The sequence below is a fragment of the Scyliorhinus canicula genome, chromosome 4, assembly GCF_902713615.1.
Source record: "Scyliorhinus canicula chromosome 4, sScyCan1.1, whole genome shotgun sequence".
Classification (NCBI taxonomy): domain Eukaryota; kingdom Metazoa; phylum Chordata; class Chondrichthyes; order Carcharhiniformes; family Scyliorhinidae; genus Scyliorhinus; species Scyliorhinus canicula.
This window is the reverse complement of record NC_052149.1, coordinates 190902595-190929460: the sequence shown is the minus strand read 5'-3', so window position 1 is coordinate 190929460 and position 26866 is coordinate 190902595. Positions and strand designations below refer to the sequence as shown.

The window sequence follows — 26866 nt, the reverse complement described above, 5'->3', positions numbered from 1 at the left end:
CGTTGACTGCACACCTCGTCACCGGGAAACCCGCGCACCTTTGGTGGGACTATAATAATAATAATCTTTATTGTCACAGGCTTACATTAACACTGCAATAAAGTTACTGTGAAAAGCCCCTAGTCGCCACATTCCGGCGCCTGTTCGGGTACACGTAGGAAGAATCCAGAATGTCCAAATTACCTAACATGTATTTCAGGACTTGTGGGAGGAAACCGGAGCACCCGGAGGAAACCTACGCAGACACGGGAAGAACACAGACAGTGACTGAAGCCGGGATTCAAACCTGGGACGCAGGCACTGTGAAGCAACACTGCTAGCCACTGTGCTACTGTGTCGCCCATTTTAAAAAATAATACTAGAATATGATACTGGAATATATTTCCAAGTCAGGATAGTGAGTGATTTGAAGGGGAATTCTAGGTGGTAGCATTCCCGTATGTATGTTGCCCTTGCTCTTCTAATTGGTAGTGATTGTGAGTTTGGAAGGTGCTGTCTAAGGAACCTTGGTGAGTTCCTGCAGTGCATCTTGTAGATGGTACACACAGCTGCTACTATGTGTCAATGGTGGAGGGAGTGAATGGTTGTAGAAGGGGGTCCCACACAAGCGGGCTGTTTTGCCCTGGGTCATGTTGAGCTTCTTGAGTGTTGTTTGAGCTGCACTCATCCGGGCAAGTGGAGCAAATTCTACTACACTCCTGACTTGTGCCTTGTAGATGGTAGACAGGATTTGGGGAGTCAGAAGGTGGGTTACTCGCTGTAGGATTCCTAGCATCTCACCTGCTCTTGTATCCACTGTATTTATGGCTTGATATACTTATACTATAAAAATGCTGAGGTTGCTAACCTATTTTTCAGAGCAGGAGAAAGAATTTTTAGGTCGGTTCTGTCTTGATGGAAACCATGATCCATTAGATACGACATGATTGCTTGGAAATGGTTTAGTGCAAAAACAATCTTTAAGAGGATATTTGGATAATGATAGTTCAAGCATCTGCAACATGTTTGTGGATCACTTGATAAGCTAACCTACCACTTAATTTGCCAAAAGTGCTTCCTTTGGCTGAAAGGAAAAGCTTACACCCACTCCCATCAACCGATGAGGTAAATATAACTGTGGAGAAAGCTAGCAATTTGAACAATTACTATCCTGCCAACAAAGGGTGGCTGTGTGAAAGTGACACATCATGTAGACTAGAAATATTCAAAAGAGCTTTCCACTGTTGACAAACTAAATTTTAGGGGAAATTGTCATTGATCAGAGTGGAGGAGCACAGTAAGAAGTCTGACAACGCCAGGTTAAAGTCCAACAGGTTTGTTTTGAATCACTAGCTTTCAGAGCGCAGCTCCTTCCTCAGGTGAATGTGAGAGCGGAGGAGAGAAGAGCTGGAAAGAGTCAAACTTATCTGTGGAAGATCGCCCAAACTGGAGAAGAAGCCTCTGAGGTGGAAGCCTAGCGCAAATAGCGGAAACAGTCCCAAATTCCGAGAATGCAGCCCACTCACCTCATCAAAAGCTACCTGTCCCACCTGTGGCAGAGTTCGCGGATCCAGCTTTGTAAATTTTAGTCACCTGAAGATCCACTTGATTCTCTATTCCTGCCTCTGTCAATGGGATTTCCCATTAGAGCCACCCCAAGCCGCTGAGTAACCCCGGGCGGGGGTGTACTGCTGGCAGGACCAGAGAACTCCGGCCTAAGTATGAAGGAATTAGTATATATGATGATTTTAGATTTGTCATTGACCTAAAGTCTTCAGTAATAATGCAACATATTGATGATTGTTTTACAAAATGATATTTTTTATTCCTTTAGTAGATGGTCCACTGACTATCTTGTGGCAAACATCTCAGGACAATTAGGTATGGGCAAAAGAAGCTAGCCTTCCCAGCAACCCACCCACCCCATGATAAGAATTTTAAAATTCCAATCTAGGAATGGGTGTGAAGGTCATGCTGGAAGAAGTATTGCACATGCAGTGTTCACCACACTTATCTGATTGGCATAAAATGCTAAATGTAATAGTGCTGATTTGTTCAGGTGTGGACAGGTGGAAGAAACTATGCGACTCACCAAAACTAAACTAAATTAATTACTCAGTCATTTATCAAAGCTACCACAAAATGACACACAGAACTATTTCTCCAGCTAGCAGAGCAAGTTCCACAAAGTTGCAATATGACAGCAAGGAATAATTGCAAATTGTGCTTTTCAGGTAAACAGAAAAAAAGGCACTGCACACAAATTGGCAAGGCTGATTTCAACACCAAGGCAAGTGAATCCAGTTTCAAATGCTTACATCTTCACTCCAAATATGCAAAATTATTTTCCATCTCTGAAGCAACAAAACAAATTGAAGTCCATGGAAACTGATTGAACAATTTTTGAAAGCTGTTCAACTAATTTTACCAAAAGTTTTCTCTTCTCTCCTGGTACTCTTCCCTGATAAATTTAGGGACACTTTGCATAGATTATGCTCATTCCCCTTCCCAAGAAGTGCAGTGACCACACTTCAACTCTGCAAAAACGTAAAGGCTACAAACAACTAGTGGTGGTCAGAAATAAGAGACGGTTGAAAAATCCAATTATTTAATGAAACCTACGGGGTGGGATTCACCGTCCCACCAGACCTGCTTTCTGGCAAGGGCCCTCCTCTCCCTTCCCCCCACTCCCCTTTCCACCCCGCCCCTTCCCCTCCTCACCCCCTCCGCATTCCACCCCTCCCCTTCCCCCTCCCCCTTCCACCCCGCCCCTTCCCCTCCTCACCCCCTCCCCCTTCCACCCCGCCCCTTTCTCCCTCCCCCTTCCACCCCGCTCCTTCCCCCTCCCCCTTCCACCCCGCCCCTTCCCCCCTCTCCCTTCCAGGCCACCCCTTCCCCTCCTCCCCACTCCCCCTTCCACCCCGCCCCTTCCCCTCCTCCCCCCTCCCCTTCCACCCTGCCCCTTCCCCCCTCCCCCTTCCACCCCGCCCCTTCCCCTCCTTCCCACTCCCCCTTCCACCCCGCCCCTTCCCCCCTCCCCTTCCACCCCACCCCTTCCCCCCCTCCCCACTCCCCCTTCCATCCCGCCCCTTCCCCCTCCCCCTTCCACCCGGCCCCTTCCCCCTCCCCTTCCCCCTCCCACCCCCCCCTTCCCCTCCTCCCCCTCCCCTTCCACCCTGCCCCTTCCCCCTCCCCTTCCACCCCGCCCCATCCCCCTCCCTCCTCGCCCTTCCCCCTTCCCCCTTCACCCCCCTTCCCCTCCCCTCCCCTTCCTCCCCTTCCCCCCGTTCCCCCCACTTCCCCTCCCCCTTTCCCCCCGTCCCACTTTGGCGGGGGTGGGAATTGCACCATGCTGGTCAAGAGCCGCTGGCAGTGATTCTCCGGCCGCGCCTGTTTTTTGCCGGTCCCGTCGGCATAAAGGAGTAGGACCTTACCGGCGGGACCTGGTGGCGCGGGCGGCCTCCGGGGTTTTTGGGGGGGGTGCAGGGGATCTGGCCCCGGGAGGTGCCCCCACGGTGGCCTGGCCCGCAATCAGGGCCCACCGATCTGCGGGCGGGTCTGTACCGTGGGGGCACTCTATTTTTCCGCACCGGCGGCTACAGTGGTCCGCCATGGCCGGTGCGGAAATGAAGCCATCTGCGCATGCGCGGAGATGGAGCCAGCACACGCTGGCGCTCCCGCACATGCGCCAACTCGCGCTGGCAGGCGGAGGCCCTTCGGCGCCAGTTGGCGTGGCGCCAAGCCCCTTTCCCGCCGGCCGGCGGGGTGCAAACCGGGGCGGCCCTAGCCCCTGAAGGTGCAGAGGATCCCGCACCTTTGGGGTGGCCCGACACCGGAATGGTTCACGCCACTCCGTCCCGCCGGAGTTGCCCGCCCCGCCGATTATGGCAGACTCCCGCCCCAGATGTCTGGATTTTTAATCTAATTTTCCTTCACGCTTAGGGGAATGTCAAGCAGCCTGCTGTGAAACTAAGCACAATGTTTATAAACACCTAGCTATGATTGACAGCTCTTGGACCATATAAAAGGCATTTAAATGTTCTCACCTAAGTGTTCCCACCGATGGACCATGGGGGCTAAAAGAGTTAACCACTTGGTCGACCATGAGGTGCACTGGGCCAAGGTCATGACGGTAACTACCTACAACAATTCTTGCCCACATGAATCATGGCCCAGAGGCATGGTGATTCACGCAGGTTTGGAGATTCACGCAGGTTAATAGGATGCAAATGATTTGATTTGATTTGATTTATTGTCATGTGTACCGAGATACAGTGAAAAGTATTGTTCTGCATACAGTCCAGACAAATTGTTCCATGCATGATAAAACATAGGACATACATGAATACACAATGTGAATACATAGACACAGGCATTGGGTGAAGCATACGGAGTGCAGTACTACTCAGTAGAAAAAAATGTAAGGAGAGATCAGTTCAGTCCATAAAAGGGTCATTCAGGAGTCTGGTAACAGCGGGGAAGAAGCTGTTTTTGAACCCGTTAGTGCATTCTCTCAAACTTCTGTATCTCCTGTCCAATGGAAGAGGTTGGAGGAGAGAATAACCTGGGTGAGAAGGGCCTTTGATTATGCTGCCTGCTTTCCCCAGGCAGCGGGAGATGTAGACAGATTCAATGGATAGGAGGCAGTTTTGCGTGATGGACTGGGCTGTGTTCACGACTCTCTGAAGTTTTTTATGGTCTTGGGCCGAGCAGTTGCCATACCAGGCTGTGATGCAGTCGGATAGGATGCTTTCTATTGTGCATCTGTAAAAGTAGGTAAGAGTCAATGTGGACATGCCGAGTTTCCTGAGGAAGTATTATTGTAGAATTTACAGTGCAGAAGGAGGCCATTCGGCCCATCGAGTCTGCAACAGCTCTTGGAAAGAGCACCCTACCCAAGGTCAACATCTCCACCCTATCCCCATAACCCAGTAACCCCATCCAACACTATGGGCAATTTTGTATACTAAGGGCAATTTATCATGGTCAATCCACCTAACCTGCACATCTTTGGACTGTGGGAGGAAACCGGAGCACCCGGAGGAAACCCACGCACATACGGGGAGAAAGTGCAGACTCCACACAGACAGTGACCCACGCCGGAATCGAACCTGAGACCCAGGAGCTGTGAAGCAATTGTGCTATCCACAATGCTACCGTGCTGCCCTTATTAGTGTTGTGCTTTCTTGGTCATAGCATTGACGTGGGTGGACCAGGACAGATTTTTAGTGATGTGCACACCTAGGAATTTGAAGCTGTCAACCATCTCCACCACAGCACCATTGATACAGACAGAGGTGTGTGTATAGTACTTTGCTTCCTGAAGTCAATGACCAGCCCCTTAGTTTTGATGACGTTGATGGAGAGATTGTTATTGTTTTGTTGTCAAATTGATCCATTTGCATCCTCCCACTGTGAACCTTAATGCCACCGCCAGCGGGGGACTGGGGCATTGTAACGGGATCGGCGCTGGGCACTGATCCCATTTTATGGCAGTCGATGGATTCTCTGCCTCATCGGGAACTCTGCTGCTGGTGGCAGGTGGCAGAGAATCCAGCCCATAATCTGTAAAGTAATCTCCTATTTACCAATATGAAGTATACTGAAACAGATAGTACTGCAACCACAAATCTTATCCTGTTAGTTTAAAGATGACAGTGAGTGCTTTAGCTTGCGACAGGGGAGACGGTGGCATAGTGGTATTGCCACTAGATGAGCAAACCAGAGACCCAGATAATGCTCTGGGGACCCAGGTTCAAATCCCACCACTGCAGATGGTGAAATTTGAATTCTAAAAATCTGGAATTAAAAGTGTAATGAAGACCATGAAACCATTGTTGAAAAAAAAGCAGCTAATGTCCATGTCCTTTAGGGAAGGAAATCTGCTGTCCTTACCTGGTCTGGCCTACATGTGGCTCCAGACCCACAACAATGTGGCAATTAGGGGTGGGCAATGGCACACAGCCTGTGCCATTCACATCCCAGGAACAAATAAAAAAAAGTCTATTGCTATTTCACATAATGTTTAAATGATCTTTTAAAATTACAATTCACTGTGAAAATCCCATAGTCGCCACACATGCCGGCGCCTGTTCGGGTACACTGAGGGAGAATTCAGAATGCCCAAACAGTACGTCTTTTGGGACTTATGCTAGGAAACTGGAGCAGCCGGAGGAAACCCACACAGATATGGGGAGAACGTGCACACTCCGCACAGACAGTGAACCAAGCCGGGAATCGAACCTGGGACCCTGGCACTGTGGAGCAACAGTGCAAACCACTGTACTACCGTGCCGCCCATAAAGGAACCCCAACCAGTGAAAAAGCAAATTTCCAAGCTTCCTGCACATTGACCATTAAGAAGTAAATTCTGCATCATAATACTGATTCAGTAGAGACAATTTCACTCACAATGATTGTTGTCTGGGTGTCAGTATAAGCACAGAGTAGCCCTATCCTAAATTTGTACCATATTTAGACAGGAAAAATGACATTCAATTACGATGTGAACATTTCACTGGTTATATACCCCCCCCCCCCCCCCCCCCCCCCCCCCCCCCTAGTCACAAGACTGCCATCTCACTGGCTGGCTCTAAATGTGAACTGGAATTTAAAGCTTAACTAAAACTTTAATTTTATAGCATTGCTTGTTGGGGGACGATAAATCTGAATTGAAATGTTGGGATCCAAGATAGATCTGCATTATACCAAGTTCCATGTTAAGGCCCCAGTGTGCTTTTTTAAGTGATGCATTTGATCACAGCAAAGAAAGCACTAAAATAGCTGCTATTCCTGCAAAGTCGAAAATTTTAAAAAAAGAACAATACATGACTCATTGTCCTGATGACAGAACTTCACAAGGTGGTTATGTTTTGAAATCTACCTTTAACTCGCAGTAAAACATTAAAACATCCTTGAATTAGATACCACGGAGCTGTAAATTAAAGATTAATATTTTTTCGGCAAAGGGAAATACAGAGAGAATTGAATAAACCAATTTCTAAATAACTGTAACTGAAAAGAAAAACACAGAGATGCCACAACTAGTCGTTTGTACTCTTTTGGTAGATGAACTAAAATAGACCAATGTCACATTTTGCTTTTCAAACCAAGTTGAAAATAACAGTATTTCATCAATTATTCAGTGATTATCCTATAATTTGAAAACTAGACATGGTTGTTAAGAAGCTTTAAAGAATCTGCAGCAGCAAGCATTAATTACAACTCCCAGCAGTAAATAATCTGCTTAGTCTTCACACTGCATAGATTCAAAAAGCAATTATTCTTATTCGATGCAGTAAAATTTCTTATCTTGAAGATAAAATTGAAACTTGAAATGAATATTTGCTTGAATGACACTAAAACCCCAAAGTCAACAGTCTAGTGTGAAAGATGATTATCACATTTTATTTGGAAAAAAATATCCAGAACAAATTCCAAATGGATTTGACCAAGGATCAGGAATATTGCTTTGCAAAGATGGAGCATTTACTTTGGATACTGACCTCATATCTGTTCATACTTTGTAGGATCTGGCTTATAGAATTCTTAAAAATCTTGAAAGGAAAGTGGACTCTTTCAAAATTACAATCATCCTTTTGTCTGAATGAAGTCCAAATGCATTAAGACTTACTTTGTTACGGTACATATATGTCCAATTCTCTTCCCCCACCTAGTGAGGGACTAAGGCAGGCTTTCGTTCATTTCCGTAGCTAGTAATTCCTGGAACAAGTCGCCAATCTGTTGCCAGGGGTTTATAAGTTGAGGAGTACCGCACCACATCAAGTATGACTGACCAGGGGGTCTCTCCTGCTCTTACCGCCAGCCATTAGCATGTTGGAAGGATTCTGCAGCATTATAAACTCACTTTCTTTGGCCATCAAGTCCTGGGGTGAGCCTTGAAACTGGTGCCTCTGGCTCAGAGGGAGGGATGTTACGTACTGCACCACAAGATCTCCTGCATACATGTATTGTACATTCCTAACTGTTTTAAAATGTGATATTAAACAAACAGAGTTTTCTTTTCCCTTGACATTAGTCAGAAAATTCTGGAAATGCTAGCTTATTAATTGAAATGTAACACAGAAGGATTTTACGTGGAACCATTCATCAGAACTAAAAGTCTCCTTATTTCAAATTTCCCGCAAACATTGTTTTCTCTTCACTTCCAATTTGTGTGGAACTCACATTTTATTCTTTTATACTTTTGTACTTTTTCACCTTTTATATTTTTGCAGCCTCCAGCTTTAGGAGGGTTTGAACTAAATTGGCAGAGGAACAGCCGTTGGAATGAGACATTGGAGAGGAGAGAAAATATGCACAGAGGACCGAGAGAGGTAAGTATCCCTAGAGCAAAGAACGGTTCAGAAATGGGAGGGTCGGGGCTGCAGTCAAATGCAAAGATGGATTTGGAATGCTTCTGTGAAAACACAGGGAGAGAGGTAAATTCCTGTTATGGGTCTCCACAATATTTAAAGATGGCTTGAAGGCCTCACAGATGCCACGGACGACCGTTTTGGCCTTTGCCTCCTTGGTAGCCTGGAGATGGATCTTATTGGCATGGAGGGACTCAGAGCCCCCAAAATCGGGGGTTTGGGTGGCCGGGTGTCCAAGCTTGTGAAGATCAAGTTCGCCCTGAGCGGATCAACATTAGGGTTCGTCCGGAGGTGGCAGCCGGTTATCGGCTTCTTCGGAGAAAATTAAGCTGTCAGCAGATACAAAAAGGGGGGGGGGGGGTTAGGGAAGGTGGGAGGTAAGGGGGGGAATGGTGGAGGCGGGATTAGTGAGTGGAGGAGAGGACCTGGGTAACTGTGTATGTGAACCATGTTGGCTTGTGTGGTTGTTGGCTGGGGGAGGGGTGTTACTTTTTTGTGCTTTCTCTTGAAATTGTTAGAAATTTACAAATGCCTTAAAATGTTTTCAGCGTTCAATTTAGTTATCAAATAGTAACATAAATGTACGACTGTATTAAGATAGAAGCTAAAACAAAGATATGTGGCAGAATTAATGTAGGTGGCAGGGGTCAGCTGGAGAGCCAGATAAAATCTGGGTAATTTGGACATTCTGAATTCTCCCTCCGTGTACCCGAACAGGCGACTAGGGGCTTTTCACAGTAACTTCATTGCGGTGTTGATTTAAGCCTACTTGTGACAGAAAGATTATAAAGGGTTATATATAAATATAATCCTGCAATGCTTCTTTTTGGGAAGGCCCACCACATTAAGTGCCAATCAGACACATAACTATGCAATGGTGGGCCTTTCCAGGACCCCCAAGGAAAAGAAGGCCTGCCCGCTGAGAACTGCTGGCCAATCAGAGGTAATGGGTGCGATTCTCCGGCCGTGTTGCTCTCAAGCGAGATTACAATTCCAGGAGAGGTCAGCAGTGAGTCTCCCAATCTGCTCCGCGACTTGCGAGATTCACAGAGTCTCGTGAGACGTCGGAGTCAGAGCTCCGCCCCAAATATGCGTGACCGAATGACGCTCGTGGAAGTAGGTTGTAAACCTACTTACGGCCTACATGCCTGGGATGCACCGCCCCCCCCCCAATTCTCCGGCCTCCCCAGGGAGGCTGCAGCCGGATGCTGATCCACATTGCCAAGGTGCCCAGGTGGCACTGCCAAGCTGGCAGGAGCACTGCCTGGGTGCCAGGGTGGCAGTGCCAGGGTGCCCAAGTGCCAAAGTGGTACTGCCAAGGGTCAGGGGATGAGGGGGACCATGCCCATGAAAATAGGGTGTAGAAGGGTTTGAAGGGTGGGGCAGTGCAAGGCAGGTATGTAGGTTGTGCGGGAGGTTGGGGGGTGATGGGTGGGGGTCCTGTAAGGGAGAGGGCTTGGACGGGCCTGAAGAGGGGGAACCCCCAGGGACCGCATAGCGGGGTGTCCTCACTTAGGGCGGTGGGGTAGTGTCCATGTGTGTGTGTGGGGGGGGGGGGGGGGTTGACATTGCTCATGGGTGAGGATGTAGGGGACCCACAAACTCACTTAGAGATTGGGGAACCCTTTCAAAATGGCGGACTGATCTCTGATGTCAGCTTCCCAGTGCTAAAAAAATTCTAAGGGCTGGATTCTCTCACCCCGCCCGCTGCAAGAACACCACGGGCGGGACGCAGAGAATGGAAAAATCTATTTACCTCAGGTGGGATTCTCCAGTCATCGGGCAAAAGCGGCCAGAGGATCTCACCCTCAGTGTGGGCTAAACCAGTGAGAAATTCGCCAGGGCCAAAAAAAGTGACTAAGTGTCATTGAATAGCGGTGGGGAACTCACCGGCAGAGCCAGCTAGGAGTCTGCACGTCCTCCCCGTGTGTGCGTGGGTTTCCTCCGGGTGCTCCGGTTTCCTCCCACAGTCCAAAGATGTGCGGGTTAGGTGGATTGGCCATGCTAAATTGCCCGTAGTGTAAGGTTAATGGGGGGATTGTTGGGTTACGGGTATACGGGTTACGTGGGTTTAAGTAGGGTGATCATTGCTCGGCACAACATCGAGGGCCGAAGGGCCTGTTCTGTGCTGTACTGTTCTATGTTCTATGTTCTATGTTCTATGAAACTCCCAGAAAAACCTCCCACAAATTAACGTTGAAAGTTTTTGGGAGAATCGTGCCCATTGTTTTACTGCTCAGCAGCGCCACAGGGGAGTGTGTGGCTGCTACCAGTAATGCACGAACCCAAGGCCTAACATAGCTGAGGTGTCCCAGCCACAGATGAATGGTGGCTGGATGGATGTTGTGGGGTGGAGATGTGGTTGGCAACAAGGGCAGGAGGATGGTTCTTAGCAGCCCTCACTTTCTGATGCTGGTGCCTTGATAAGAAACTGAAAGCCCCCTTGAAGCATGCATGGAGCTCCTACAGAATTCGCTTTTCAGACTTCCCGCATAGCACACCCTTCACCCGCCACGGGGGAAATACTAACGGCAGTGTGATAGTGTTATTAAACAACATGCGTCACATATTAGGACAATGACCAAAGATGTGGTCAAATAAGTATGTTTAAAGGAGGGGTTTAAAGAAAGAGAGAACGAGAGAAAGAGAGAGGTGGAGAGGCCTAGGAAGGGGATTCTAAAGTTTATGGCCTAGGCAGCTAAAGGCATAACCAGCAGGCGGAATGATTAAAATCAGTGATATGCAAGAGACGGATTTAGAGAAGCATAGAGATCTCACATGGTTGTGGGGAGGAGGTTAGAGATCGGGAGATGATTGTACACAGCAGGAATTGAAAACAAAGGTGCGCATTCTTTAAAAATTGAGGCTTTGTCAGACTGGGACCCAATCCAAGTCGGTGAACATGGGAAAAAAGAAAGATGCATTCCAGTGGGATATCCTACCCATTTTAAAAACTCCTTAGATATCACATTCCTTCCCATTCAAACCCTTCACCATTGATGAACTGTGGCAGCAGTGTGTACCATCTACAAGATGCACTGCAGTAACTCACCAACGTTCCTCAGATAGCTCCTTCCATCTAGAAGGACAAGAACAGCAGATACCTCGGAAGCCCACCACCTGGAGGTTCCCCTCCAAGTCACTCACCACCCTGACTTGGAAATATATCGCCGTTCCTTCACTGTCGCTGGAGCAACATCCTGGGACTTCCTCCCTAACAGCACAGTGGGTGTACCTGCACCTCAAAGACTGCAGCGGTTCAAGAAGGCAACTCACCACCACCTTCTAATGGGCAACTAGGATGGGCAATAAATGCTGGCCTAGCCAGAAATGCCCATATCCCGTAAAATGAAATAAAATTAATTCTCCAGGCGTTGATATTCTCTTTTCCCACTGGAAGTGTACCCCTGCCCACGGGTTTCCCTGCGTCGTCCGGTGGTTTCAATGGGAAATCCCATTGACAAGCGGCGGGAAGATAGAGTTCCGCTGCCTGCGGCCAGCGTGCCACCGAGCGACACGGACCTGGGGGAACGGAAACTCCAGCCCAATGTTTAGCTTGGTTTACACTGCATGTTAAGATTTTCTTCAGGTGACATTGTGAAAAATATAGAAATATGACAAGATTGACAAGGTTGTGTTACAAGGTGCACCTAGACTAACTTAAATAATGAAAACACTTTATGATTGAATGCTTGAAAGTTTGGCAATTCTTTCTGCTGGATTCCCAATTACTATTGTTTGGCTTTAGATATGAATATTACAGCGCAGATTGTGGATTGGAGACCTGGTCATATGATTGCTTTGTCCTCAAATAGTTTATAGCAGCAATCATTAACATTAATTTAATTGACTTCCGAAGTAGTGATGTACCGTATTAATGGCATGTATTTTTTATCACAAAATGGAGGCTAGGGTGTCTAACAAGACTGAAGTTGACAAGGCAGCACCATTGACACTGATCCTACTCTCATGGGTATGCACTCTTCAGCAGAGGACCCTGGACAAATATCAAAACCAGGCTTCTTCTTCCACAATATAAATCTAAGTAATTGAGGCTTTTATTTATTTATTTATTAAAAATAGAGTGCCCAATTATTTTTTTTCCAATTTAGGGGCCATGTATTTTCTTTTATTTTCTTGTCATGTACTTAATGATCTGTTGAGCTGCTCGCAGAAAAATTCTTTTCACTGTACCTCGGAACACGTGACAGTAAACAAATCCAATCCAATTTAGCGTGCCCAATCCACCTCGCCTGCGCATCTTTGGGTTGTGGGGGTGAGACCCACGCTGACACGGGGAGAATGTGCAAACACCATACTGGCAGTGACCCAGGGCCGGGATTGAACCTGGGTCCTCAGCGCCATCAGGCTGCAGCTAACCACTGCGCCACCGTGTCGCCATGGGGCTTTTGTTTTAAATGTGTTAACATGCTGTGTGCCTTGCCAGTGAGGCCAACATTTATTGCTCATTCCTAATTGTCTTTTGCGGATTGAATTACCAGGCCATTTCAGAGGACAGCTAACATTGCTGTAGGCCCAGATGGGTTAAGAACAGCAGATTTCCATTGCTAAAGACCATTCACGAAATGGGTGTGTTTTTACCTCGGGAGGGGGGAGGCTGGCGTCAAACCCGCCCGTTTTTGACGCCAGCCTTACGATTTCTCCCTGTCTGGGAGAATCGCGCCCAAAGGATTTGGCTTCCCACTGGCCCAGACATTTAACAATAGTACATATTGCCCATACAAGGTCCATGGTGTTGTTGAAAATTAAATAGACTCGATCAGCCTTTTCGTTGCCCGTGACGTCCTGGCAGACCGCCGCAGTGGAGGAGGTGACATCGGTTCAGCCGATGGTGGTGGTTCTGCTGATGTCCTGGGGTCCAGGAGCGATGGTCCTTGAACTGTCTCCGTCACCCGGGCTGGTGGTGGAGACGCCATGGATGGGGAAGGGGTGGCCTGGGTGGGGCGCTGGGGGAAAAAAACAGGGGGGTCTGTGGTGAAGGGGGGGAAGGCCGCACGCTGGCGGGAGCCAGGTCCCGGAGGGAGACCGTGTCCTGCCGACCGTCGGGGTACTCCACGTACGCATACTGCGGGTTAGCGTGGAGTAACTGGACTTGTTCCACCAACGGGTCGGACTTGTGCACCCGCACATGCTTCCGGAGCAAGTTGGGTCCGGGGACGGCCAGCCACGTCGGGAGAGGGGATCCAGAGGATGACTTCCTGGGGAAAACAAGAAGACGTTCATGAGGTGTCTGATTAGTTGCGGTACAGAGGAGTGAGCAGATAGAATGTAGGGCATCGGGGATAACCTCTTGCCATCGGGAAATAGGGAGATCTCTGGACCGGAGGGCCAGTAGTATGGTCTTCCAGATGGTACCATTCTCCCGCTCGACCTGTCCATTACCCCGAGGGTTATAGCTGGTCGTCCTGCTATAGGCAATACGCCTGTTGAGCAGGAATTGACGCAGCTCGTCGCTCATAAATGAGGACCCCCGATCGCTATGTATGTATGCGGGGTAGCCGAACAGGGAGAAGATGGAGAGGAGGGCCTTAATGACGGTTGATGTGGTCATGTCGGGGCAGGGAATGGCGAAGGGGAAGCGGCAGTATTCGTCGATTACTGCCAGGAAGTAAATGTTGCGGTTGCTAGAGGGAAGGGGCCCCTTGAAGTGAATGCTGAGACGTTCGAAGGGGCGGGATGCTTTGATCAGGTGTGCGCGCTCGGGGCGGTAGAAGTGCGGTTTGCACTCTGCGCAGATGTGGCAGTCACGGGTTACTGTCCTGACTTCCTCAATGGAGAAAGGCAGGTTGCGGGCCTTTATGAAATGGTAGAAACGGGTCACCCCTGGATGGCAGAGGTCCGCGTGGAGCGAGCGGAGGCGGTCTATCTGATCGCTGGCGCAGGTACCGCAGGACAGGACATCAGGAGGCTCATTGAGCTTCCCAGGACGATACAAGATTTCATAGTTGTACGTGGACAACGCGATCCGCCACCGTAAGATCTTGTCATTCTTACTCTTGCCCCTTTGTGCATTATCAAACATGAAGGCCACTGACCGTTGGTCTGTGAGGAGGGTCGCACAGCTTCGACTATGGCCTGGGCTTCCTTTTCCACAGAGGAGTGGCGGAGTTCGGAAGCCTGGAGGGTTCTGGAGAAGAAGGCCACGGGTCTGCCCGCTTGGTTCAGGGTGGCCGCCAGAGCTACTTCTGATGCGTCGCTCTCAACCTGGAAGGGGAGGGACTCATCGATGGCGCGCATCGTGGCCTTTGCGATGTCCGCTTTGATGCGGCTAAAGGCCTGGCAGGCCTCTGTCGATGGCGGGAAGGTCGTGGTTTGCATGAGGGGACGGGCCTTGTCAGCGTAATTGGGAACCCATTGGGCGTAGTAAGCGAAGAAACCCAGGCAGCGTTTGAGGGATTTGAGGGTCATGTGACGCGTCAGCCGTCGCAAACTCTGGCATCAGGGGGCGCATGCGTTCAGGGTCGGGGCCTATCACTCCGTTACGCATTACGTAGCCGAGGATGGCTAGACGGTCGGTGCTAAACACGTACTTATCCTTATTGTAAGTGAGGTTAAGGTGTTTTGCGGTTTGGAGACATTTCCGGAGGTTGGTGTCATGGTCCTGCTGGTCGTGGCCGCAGATGGTGACATTATTGGTGACATTATCGAAGTACGGGAAGGTAGCCCGTAATCCGTACTTGTCGACCATTCGGCCCATCTCCCATTGGAAGACCGATAACCCATTTGTGACACCGAATGGAATCCTAAGGAAGTGGTAGAGGCGCCCATCAGCCTCGAACGCGGTGTACTTGAGGTCACTCATGCGGATGGGGAGCTGGTGATAGGCAGACATGAGGTCCACAGTGGAGAAGACTTTGTATTTTGCGATATCGTTTACCATGGCGGAAATACGGGGGAGAGGATACGCGTCCAGTTGCGTAAACCGGTTGATGGTCTGGCTATAGTCGATGACCATCCGGTTTTTCTCCCCAGTCCGGACCACCAGCACATGGGCTCACCAGGGACTGTTGCTGGCCTCGATGACTCCTTCCTTCAGCAACCTCTGGACCTCGGACCTGATGAAGGTCCGGTCCTGGGCGCTGTACCGTCTGCTCCGTGTTGCGACGGGTTTGCAATCGGGGTGAGATTAGCAAACAAGGAGGGGGGGTCCACTTTGAGGGACGCGAGGCTGCAGACAGTGAGGGGGGGTATAGGGCCGGCGAATTGGAAGGTCAAGCTCTGCAGGTTGCACTGGAAGTCCAGTCTTAGGAGTGCCGGTGCGCAAAGGTCAGGGAGGACAAGGAGTATGTAATTTTTAAAAACCTTCCCTTGGACCGTGAGGTCCGCGATGCAGAAGCCGGTGATGCAGATGGAGTGCGAACCTGAGGCTAACCCGATTTTGTGTTTTACAGGATGGACAGGGCGCGCGCAGCGTCTTACCGTGGCAGGGTGAACAAAGCTTTCCGTGTTCCCGGAGTCCAGCAGGCAGCCCGTCTCGTGGCCGTTGAGATGGATCAGCGTCGTTGTTTTGGCGAGCGTGCGTGGACGTGACTGGTCGAATAAATGGCCACGAGCCGTGGAGAAGAACCTTCGTCATAGTCGTCGTCGGCCGAGTAGGTGCTGGCAGAACCTTGCGTGCCAGTCGAGGATGGTGGTGCCCAGAATCCGCACGTGGAGTCGGGATCCCAAGATGGCGGTGCCCGGGACCCGCACGTGGAGTCGGCGCCCCAAGGTGGCGGCACCCAGGACCCGCACGTGGCGTCCGGGGCCCAAGATGGCGGCGCCCACGGGGCCCTCGTGGTTTCTGGGGGCTCGGTTGGCGGTGCCGGCAGGCCGATCGGAGCGGCTGAGAGTGGGGGCAGAGAGGCGCCAAGGCCGGGCGCAGGGGCCGGGGGCGGGGGGGAGAGATCTGCACGGTGCGCTGGAAGGGCCCGGAGGAGAGGGGGAGGTGCGCAGGCCGGGCGCAGGGGCCCGGGGGCGGGGGTAGAGATTGGCGTGGTGTGCTGGAAGGGCCCGCAAGGTGGGGGATCCCCGGTCGCTGCGCAGTACAGCAGCGACCGATTTGGCCTGGCAGACCGTCGAAAAGTGGCCCTTCTTCCCGCAGGCTCTTACAGAGGGCGGAGCGGGCCGGGCAGCACGGGTGAGGGTGTTTAGCGAACCCACAGAAATAGCAGCGGGGCCCCGGGGACTTGTCGGGGCGTGCCGCGGCGCAGGCCTGAGGGGGGTCGGGAGCGGAGGATGGCGGTGGGGAAGCGTGCCAGGAAGCCCAGGGTGGTGCAGCGCGGCTGGCGACATAGGCGCGGGCGTTTAAATCGGCGACCTCCAGGGAGTTGGAGAGAGTCCGTGCCTCAGTTAGGCTGAGGTCGTCTCTCTCCAGCATCCGCTGGCAGATAGCGGCAGACTGCATCCCAGCCACGTAAGCATCTCTAATCAGAAGTTCCATGTGCTCCGTGGCTGAAACTTGGAGGCAGGAGCAATTCCTCCCCAGGACAGCGAGGGCCTGGTAAAAATCGTCTAATGACTCACCGGGGAGCTGTTGTCTGGTAGCCAGCAGATGTCGGGCGAATACTCTGTTTACCGGTTTAAGAAACTGTCCTTTCAGCTTAAGCATGGCCGCATCGTAATCTTTTTCCTCCGCAATCATCGCGTAGGCCGCCATGCCCACGCTGGAGTGGAGGATGTGAAGCTTCTGTGCCATGGTGGGGGAGCTGTTTGCGGATGCGAGGTAACCATCGAAACTTGCCAGCCAATGTTTAAAGATTTCTGAAGCGTTCTGAGTTTGCGGGCTGATGCGGAGGCATTCGGGCTTGATCCGAGCTCCATCTTCAAAATTCTAGCTTATTAAATTGATGTACCATAAATTGAACGCGAGACTAGTTGCTGTGCAAAAGTTAGGCTTTAACAAGCTAGATGTTAGCCCTGCGGTCGACTACAGTAAATGGACGACTGCCGGGCGTACTGGGTATTTATACCTCGCCCTGGAGGCGGGGTTAACTCAGCCTCTCGACCAATCGGGGAGCCGTCACATGACTGGTCTCAACCAATCGGTCGAGAGGCACATGACCGACTAGGGCCAATGGTAAGCCGGTGTTCTGCACCAATGGCAGCTATGTTAATCATACCACCACAACCTCAATCACCATTACTATTACAAGTTGTATTTATTCTCGATCGATTTAACTGAGTTTAAATTCCCCAATTGCCACGGTGGGATTCAAACTCATGGACTGGACTTCAGATTGGGTCTGGGTGGAGATCAGAGGCAGGCGGACACGCAATTTCATACTATCAGTTTTCATGCCAGTTTACCACCATGATTCACCAATGAGGACGGCTCAGGGACTGATTGGCTGCCCGTTGGTAACCTACAGGCAGCCAATTCAGGGCAATTATTTTCAATTAATAAGTCTATTAAGGCTCATTTTCCGTATTGACTGGGATTTTCAGCTGGCAGTGTGGGCAGCCAATGTTGTCCTAGGTGAGCACAGGGTGGAAGGTGGTTAGGGGGAATGAAGCAAGGAATTCTCCACCCTCCTACATCCTTTTACAGCCACAAGGCCACAGCTGTGACCTCTGGCCATCCCATAGAGGGGTTCCCCCTCCTGTCAGGCAGCTGTGACCTCTGGCCATCCCATAGAGGGGTTCCCCCTCCTGTCAGGCAGCTGTGACCTCTGGCCATCCCATAGAGGGGTTCCCCCTCCTGTCAGGCAGCTGTGACCTCTGGCCATCCCATAGAGGGGTTCCCCCTCCTGTCAGGCAGCTGTGACCTCTGGCCATCCCATAGAGGGGTTCCCCCTCCTGTCAGGCAGCTGTGACCTCTGGCCATCCCATAGAGGGGTTCCCCCTCCTGTCAGGCAGCTATGACCTCTGGCCATCCCATAGAGGGGTTCCCCCTCCTGTCAGGCAGCTGTGAACTCTGGCCATCCCATAGAGGGGTTCCCCCTCCTGTCAGGCAGCTATGTATGCCATTTTTAAAAGTAAAAACAAACACACCTGGCCATGCCCCCTGCCCTTGTCTTAATTGGATGGAGGGTCTGCTTCTTGGACTTTAAATGAAAGTTGTAGTTGGCGTGCCTAAAGTCGGGAACCAAAGATGCCCACCATTGTTCCCAACCTCTGATTGAAAGTCAAACTCCATGGGTGGGGTTCACCGACATCCCCGCCAGGCCGGAGAATCGCCGGGGGGCGGGGTCAATCTGCCCCGACGCCGGCTGCCGGATTCTCCGATGCTGGTTTTTCGGCAGGTGTGGGAATCGTGTTGCGCCGGTCGGGGGCCATTGGCAGTGACCCCCCCCCCCCCCCCCCCCCCCCGCAACCCTGCGATCCTCCGCTCCGCGATGGGCCGAGTGCCTGCCCGTTTTCGGCCAGTCGCGCCGGCGTAAATCAAACAAGATCCTTACCGGCGGGACCTGGCTCTGCGGGCGGCCTGCGGAGTCCTCGGAGGGGGCGCGGGGGATCTGGCCCCAGGGGGGGTGGGGGGGGGGGCCACGGTGGCCTGGCCCGCGTTCAGCACCAGCCACTGTAATGGTCCGCCATGGCCGGCGCGGAGAAGAACCCCTCTGTGCATGCGCTGGGATCACGCCAGCACACGCTGGTGCTCCCACGCATGTGCCAACTTGCGCCGGCCGGCGGAGACCCTACGGCATCGGTTGGCGCAGCGCCAACCCCCGGCGCCGGTTGGCATGGTGCCAACCCCGCCAGCGCCGGCCTAGCCCCTGAAGGTGCAGACGATTCCGCACCTTCCTGGCGGCCCGACGCCGGAGTGGTTCAGGCAACTCCTCAGTGCCGGTACGTCCCACCCCGCCAGATAGCGAAGAATCCAAGCCCACATCTTCGAATCATTAGTCCAGCTCTCTGGATTAATTAATATGAGGCACAGCGGCAGGCACAGTGGTTAGCACTGCTGCCTCACAGCGCCATGGACCTGGGTACAATTCAGCCTCTTGTGACTGTGTGACGTTTGCACGTTCTCCCCTTGTCTGCGTGGGTTTCCTCCGGGTGCTCCGGTTTCCTCCCACAGTCCAAAGATGTGCAGGTTAGGTGGATTGGCCATGCTAAATTGCACCTTAGTGTCTAAAGGTTAGGTGGGGTTTCGGGGATAGAGCGGGGGAGCCTAGGTAAAGTGCTGTTTCGGAGGGTTAGTGCAGATTCAGTGGGCTGAATGGCCACCTTCTGCACTGTAGGGATTCTATGATTCTACTAATCCAGTAACATAACTAGCATGCTTCTGTCCCTTTTTGTTCCCGCAGGACTGGAAAAGGCCAAGGGATGGCCTTCTAAAAGTCATCATAGTTACAAAGGTTTATATTAAGGGAAATAGTGATTGTTTGTGAGATGGCAATGAGAGGACGCAAACGGAAAATAAAGATAATTGCTAAAAGAATTAAAAGGGAGGAGTCTAAATGTTTTTCAGAGAGTTAGAACTTGTTTGCTGCAAAGCACTGTTTGAAGGACAGTTCATAAATTCTTTTTAAGAAACAATATAGTTAGTAGCTTGGAATTTTAAATAGTGTGGGACCAAACTGGGGATGGATTCAATAAGTGGCTTGTCGAGAAAATGCCAGCACAAACCTAGGGCTGGATTCTCCGCAGCCCCGCGCCGAAATCGCATTCGGCATGGGGCCGGAGAATCCACTTTCACGCCGAAATCAGGCCCGGCGCCGGTCCGGTGATTCTCCGGGACCTGAGAATCGGTGTGATCGCGGTGTACGCCGCGCGGCTGGGGGCCCATTGACAGAGGCCAGCCCAGTGATCCTCCGCTCCCAACCGGCCGAGTTCCCGACGGCGTGGAACTAGCCCCCTATTGCCGGTCAGGATGCTGGTGTGGCAGCTGTGGACTCAGTTTGCGGCCGCCCTGGTGGGGGGCAGGGGGATTGGATGCCTGATAAGCGGCCGGGGGTTAGATCCGCGCGGTTAGATGGTCGGGCTTGAGGCCAATCGCGGGGTGGGGGGGGGGGGGGGATCTAATTTTTGTGTCTGGCTCCTCAGTCCGAGTCCGCCATGGAGTTCGGTGTGGCCGCTGGAGGCCGCCGCCATGCGCATGCGTGGACTCCAAGCCGGAAGTGCGGGGGCCCGTATCCACAGCTAAAGCTGCGTGAATTACTCCGGGTCCCTGCTAGCCCCCTGCAGGGCATTGAATTAGCTGATCTTTTTTCCAAGAATCTCTGGAGTAAGCCTCCAGCGTTTTTATTCCGGCGTGGGGACATAGTCCCATTTTGGGAGAATCCAGCCCGTGATGTGTCAAATGGCTGTTTCCTGTGCTATAAAATTGATTTGTGAATATATTTGAGTCCACACGTGCAGAACTCTGCGATCCCCATTACACAATGATGTGTGGCAGAAGTGCAACAGCAGCACTCAAGTCACATCATTGCTCAGTGATGCATCAATCGTCACGGCAAACAGAACGAGTTCATTTGTCACGGCTGCTGATGCTCCGGAATCTGCCCATTTTGCAGTGGGGACGAGGTACCAGGGCATGAGTATCACACAAATTATATCCCTGGCAGGATGAGCAGTAATCAGCCTGTCCACATGCAATAAAAATAGAAGCCAGTGTTGGCCAACGCTAGATGAGAGAAACAGAAGCAGCTCTACCCTGCCAGAGGCACTGAAGCCTTATTTACTTCACATCTCTGAATAAAAACAGGCCAACAGAATCGGCAACAACATAGGATGGGCAGAGCATTAACAAATCTAAACCTTTGCATGCTCAAACTGAGAGCGACCTGCCATGCAATTAATTCATTCCTGAGGTCAGTAAAACTGTACTTACGTGTTATTGCAGTTGATTTGAAACACTTTTTCTGGCTCTAAAGTCTCTTCAAGACCCTTATAAGTTTTATCAAAGGAAAAATTATGGTACCCAGCTTTATAAAAATTGGCGGACTGTTAAAAGGGACAGAATTATACCATTCAGATGCTATTTTCATAAGGAAACTGGTTTAATTAGAAACACCATCATCCCCAATCACAAGAGTTTAGTTATTTATGAAGCATTATGCTGAAGGAGAGATATTTTTGAAGAATATTAATATATATAAATGTCAGTTAGATTATTGAACCCGCTTATCATAGAATTTACAGTGCAGAAGGAGGCCATTCGGCCCATCGAGTCTGCACCGGCTCTTGGAAAGAGCACCCTACCCAAGGTAAACATCTCCACCCTATCCCCATAACCCAGTAACCCCACCCAACACTAAGGGCAATTTTGGACACTATGGGCAATTTATCATGGCCAATCCACCTAACCTGCACATCTTTGGACTGTGGGAGGAAACCGGAGCACCCGGAGGAAACCCACGCACACACGGAGAGGCTTGCCTCTGCAATTCCAGTACATTAATGTCTCTTGCACGAAACGGTATTAGATTTCTTTCCCAATATTTTCAATTCTTTTAAAGTATTATTTAGTTCTTTTGTTCGCACATTATTGATTGATTAGGGTAAGGACAGCTTGCACTGTGATTTACAGAATTCTCCTTCCTAATACGAAAAGTGACTTAGTTGTGGAATAATCATAGATGTCAGTCATTTTCATTTTTTGCTTGATCAGAAACACTTCAGTAAATACCACAGTTCAATCTACTTCCACAATGAGACAAAAATGAAACTGCTGCTTTTGTGATAAAGGCAAGTTCCCAAATTATTCACATGCAATGCCATGGCTGCTTATGTGAAACCACAGTTGGAACAAGTATTGGTTACACTAGATGTATGCTGCAATCTATCTGTTTCATGTTTTATTTAAATGCAATTCCATTTTTTGTCCAACACTGAAACTGATTCTGGCTTGAAAGTCCTTTATTCGGACTGTCCATAAATATTCTTTCATTCTAGGACTTCCTCAGTAGTGCATTGCATGCCAATTTATAGTAAGTACCCAGTTCTCTAGGTGTCATTGTCATATCACCAGATAGCAGATGCAAATGTTCAAATTGCAGTATTGCCCCAGAACTGGGTCCCAACTTTACTCCAAAGCAATTGCTATCAGACTCTCCATGGAAGAATTTCCTTGCTTTCGGTTTCACACAACATGGAATATTTCAGTGCAGATCTAATCCTGACCCGAGTCTTTCACAAGGAAACTCGAGCTGCACTTGTGTGTCTGTGTCCATGTGGGTCTGTGTGATTATTATACTTTAATAAATAAGAACTTTATTTCTTCAACGGCACCAGTAACAAAGTGCAACTGGGGCATTCCTAAGATGTTCCAAATCCCCAATGGGAAAGCTCACCAGTTTAAACAAATTTTGGGATATTCGCCAGCACAATAAAGATTTGATTGTCTGTAAGCTGGAAGACGCAGATCCATCAAGTGGGAAAATTCCAATCAAAATAAAACTTCCAAGGGTGGAATTTTCTGCTGGGGAGATTTCCTGCTCCCGCCAAAGCCAATGGATTTTTGAATGGCTCGCTGCATTTTCCAGCCCACCCCTTCTGCAACGGGGTCACAAAATTCAGCCCGAGCAGTCACCTTACTATGAAATAGTATATCTGGGTGGCATGAGGCGCAATGGTTGGCACTGGGACTGTGGCGCGAAGGACCCGGGTTCGAATCCTGGCCCTGGGTCACTGTTCGTGTGGAGTTTGCACATTCTCCCCGTGTCTGCGTGGGTTGCACCCCCACAACCCAAAGATGTGCAGGTTAGGTGGATTGGCCACGCTAAACTGCCCTTTAATTGGGAAATAAATAAATAATTGAGTACTCTAAATATATTCAAAAAAAGAAACAAAATAGCATATCGATAAAATTAATTGGAAATGAAAAAGTTCGAATTTGAGACCAGGAAGAGATCAGCCATGATCTGATTAAATGATGAAGCAGGCTTGAGGGGCTGAATTGCTTCTTCTGCTCCTAATTCCTATGCTCCTATGTTCCTAGAATGAGGTATTTAATCTCATGAAGAGAGATAAATTCCTCAATAGCCAAGATTAAAATATCAGCTTTGTTGTAAATATAGTTCATCAGCAGTGCGAATTTTCATCAAAGACCAAACAACAACTTTGAAATCACGTAACGTAACACGCACACAAATAAACCTGAAGAACAAACGTGGAATTTATGAAAACCACCCATCTTTCGAATTGGATTGTGCACAACATGGCCCCGGTGGACACATGTTACTAAACATTACCAAAGAGCAGTAAGTAGAAATTGATTGAACTGTCAAAAGCCAATAAATACATCACTATATAATTCCCAAAAGATCTATTCTGCAAAAAAAAAGTCTTTGCTTTTTACAGATGATCAAGCGTAAGATTTTAATGTATGACAGTGCATTTCTCACAGATATAAAGTTAATAGAAATGTGCACATGAAAAATAATTTGGGATCTATTCTAAAACAATATAGGTCAAGTAGAAATACCAGGGAACATGATTAAAACAGCAGAGGCAGTAAAATGCATTTCACCATGGAACAGTTTGAAGTGTAGAATGATTTATTAGGTAACTAGGTCCAGTCAAACCATATCTTATTTTGTTAGCACCGTTTGGCTATCCAAAATACTACACAAAAATAACCTTTCATTTTACAGGCAGGCCCAGCATATTAGATAACAATGTTCAGCTGATCTGACTACTAACCTCGAATGATGGAGTGCAAGTCTTCATCAAAGGCATGGAGCTGATCTTTTTTGAGAAATGAACCTATTCATATAAATGCAGCTTTCTTCTCCAAATGGGAAACTGCTGCACTGCAGGCTCTACTGCTCCACACAGAGGTCAAGTTACAATCTTCCAACTGCAATAATAATCTCAGAAATGCTCTCTTCAAATTCTCAGACCTCCTCCAAATGCTTTCAGAAACCCTTTCAGCAACAGAACATTATTAAACCATTTCCCCACCTGCCACATGTGTCACTGAGTATCAAAACTGAGGCAAACCACAAGCATAATCATTTGATATGCCAACAATTCACATCCCTTTTGATTGTTAGAATGAACGCAGTGGTGCCAGGGGTCCAGAATGGGAGCTTACTTTGAAAATAGATTTAAGATCATGACTGGATTCTCCCAAAATAGGGCTATCTCCCTACACCGGCGTACAAACACTGGTGTTTTACTCTGATGATTCCTGGGGAAAAGTGGAGCCGATTCAGTAAGCTGCAGGGGGCTAGCAGGGACCCAGAGTGATTCACGCAACTTTAGCTGTGATACGGGCCCCCGCACTTCCGGTTTTGAGTCCACGCATGCACATGGCGGCGGCCTCCAGCGGCCACGCCGAGCCCCATGACGGACTCAGACCGCACATGCAGACAGAGAAATTAGACCCCCACCCCCCCCCCCCCCCCCCCCCAACTCCCCCGATTGGCCGTGCCACCAAGCATCTGACCGTGCGGATCTGTCCTCCGGCCGCCTATCAGGCCCCCCCGATGTCTGATCCCCCCCCCCCCCCCGCCCCCCACCAGGGCGGCTGTGGGCTGAGTCCGCAGCTGCCACGCAAGCATCCTGACCGGCAATAGCAGATTAGTCCCATGCCGTCGGGAACCCAGTCGGTCAGGAGCAGAGGATTGCTGGTCTGGCCTCTGTCAATGAGCCCCCAGCCGTGCGGAGTACTCCGCGATCACGCCGATTCTCAGGTCCCAGAGAATTGGCGGACCGGCACCGGGACCAATTTTGGCGTGAAATTGGATTTTCCGCCCCTACTCTGAACGCCATTTCGGCGCGGGGCTGCGGAAAATCCAGCCCCACATATATTGAAGAGGGTTTTTTTGTACATTGACATAATTTGTCTGAATCTTCAGCATTTGCTACAAAGTAGGTATTGTTTTACATAACCGCAGTTGTATAACATGATGGAATCTGTGACAAAGTTTATGGGCTGGATTCTCCGATTTTGAGGCAATGTCCGGAGAAAGTGTATGGTTTCGAGGTTAGTCGTCAGATCAGCTCAGATCAGAACAGCGAGGCCTGACACTGTTACTCTGACCGGTGAGGGTCTATCAGCCGCGCCACGTGAAACGCACGCACGGCCTTCCCGATATAAATGCCTGGAGAATTGTTGGGCCTGTGGCTGCGCATGGTGACGACCTGCAGTGTTCGCGCCGTACAACATGGCGCCGGCGGTGCGCAGACTCGACCTGCCAGAATGGCCCCCTGGACACCCCTCGCCACCCCCTGGTACCCCCCCCCCCCCCCCCCCCAACAGTCCTCCCAGCCCTCACTGAAGCCCTTCGGCCAGCAGCCGGTCTCTCCCACCCGACTGTGAGGACGCTGGACACAGTCCGCAGCTGGCAAGCTGGGTTCAGGAAAACTGAGCACACACGTCCCCCTCGCCACCCCGAAACCGGCCCATTAGGGGCGGAACATCGGGGGAGGGCCTTCAGGTAATGTCCTGAGGCCGTCCCAACAGCGTGCGGTGTAGTCCTCGATGATGTTTTTTTGGTGGGGGCCGAGCATCTGAAAAAAGCCCCCCCCCCCCTTCAAAGATTTGGTCGTAAGCAGGGATTCTCCACCAGATCGCTGATTATGATATTGGGGTTGGGGAATAGAGAATCCCGCCCTATATTTGTTTGAGACCGGCCTGAACTGAAGAGGGAAATGGTAAAGGGGAAACTGTGAAAGGAAACTGGCCTGCCCAGTTGCCAAGGCAACTGAGACTGACACTGAGATTAGAAACCAAAACCTCTGTTTGCAACTATGTAGAAGGAGCTCAAATGGAGATGATGGGTCCAGTGATGTCATACAAGAAGGATGAAGAAGTCAGAGGCTCGATGCAGAACCTGAGAACAAGCTAATAAATAGCTGCTGCAGCTGTTTCTGTTATTGGTGCAGCTGCGCCACTCAGACTATTGTGAGCAAAGCTGAGAAGGTTCTGCAAATGTGTCCCATTTTTGGCAAAGACCATGACCAAGGATCTCAGGATGTGGAGATGCCAGCGTGGGACTGGGGCGAGCACAGTAAGAAGTCTTACAACACCAGGTTAAAGTCCAACAGGTTTGTTTCAAACACTAGCTTTCGCAGCACTGCTCCTTCCTCAGGTGATTCACCCGATGAAGGAGCTGTGCTCCGAAAGCTAGTGATTCGAAACAAACCTGTTGGACTTTAACCTGGTGTTGTAAGACTTCCTCCCATGGAACTCAGGTTAGTTATACACTGCTGTCAGCTGGGGATCAAGTTAAATCCTATAAGAAAAGGAACTAAAATCCTCCATGAGGAAGACAGAGTGACAGGGTTCTGTAGGATTTTGTAACATACATGCTGAGTGGACTGCTGAGGCAATTTGTAAAATCTGTCTGAATTGTCGCTGCCATTTAATATGTAATTTACAGATTAGAATCAACTGCAATTTACCTGTTAATTCATGTTTAACTTATGTTGTTTCTGGGTTTTAAATATTGGGGGTGTGGTTCAGCAACCCCGTTGTGCCCAGCACAGATCCGGGCGCAGCGGGTGAATTGCTGGAGCCCTAAATCAGGTACCGCGGGGGGGGGGGGGGGGGGGGGGGACAATTACGACTCACTGGGTGAGATCCAGATCTGAATATTTAAATGAGCCTTACATAAACA

At 50.0% G+C, this 26866-nt stretch overlaps 1 protein-coding gene across 1 annotated transcript in view; it reads right to left on the bottom strand.

Annotated features, from left to right (window-relative positions):
• LOC119965254 (ras-GEF domain-containing family member 1C-like) overlaps window positions 1–24073 on the bottom strand; it is a 250134-nt gene extending 226061 nt beyond the window's left edge. The window contains exon 1 of the mRNA XM_038795746.1: window positions 23943–24073. The gene's annotated coding sequence lies outside the window, so the exon portion shown is untranslated. The remainder of the gene's footprint in view (window positions 1–23942) is intronic.
• Window positions 24074–26866: the final 2793 nt, after the last annotated feature.